This window comes from Myotis lucifugus, unplaced genomic scaffold (genome assembly GCF_000147115.1).
Source record: "Myotis lucifugus unplaced genomic scaffold, Myoluc2.0 scaffold_54, whole genome shotgun sequence".
NCBI lineage: Eukaryota > Metazoa > Chordata > Mammalia > Chiroptera > Vespertilionidae > Myotis > Myotis lucifugus.
The window spans coordinates 575,486-575,744 of record NW_005871102.1 but is presented as its reverse complement, the minus strand read 5'-3'; positions in this window follow the sequence as shown (position 1 = coordinate 575,744).

The window sequence follows — 259 nt, the reverse complement described above, 5'->3', positions numbered from 1 at the left end:
AAAAGACTATACTACTATCAGGCTTAAAGTAAATACCTAACAATTGCCACTAGGGAGTACCAATGAGCCAAAAGTGTATGCCAAGACAAAAAATGAAGAGAAATAGAGAAGGAATGGATACAACCAATATTAGTTGAATATTTACTTATTCTTCATAACAGACCTAGATGAGATAAGCATCAGTCTGGTAGGGGATCTCACATAATGACACATCCACACATATTATTCCGATACAACTTTCCAGGCCCTCAATTTCATG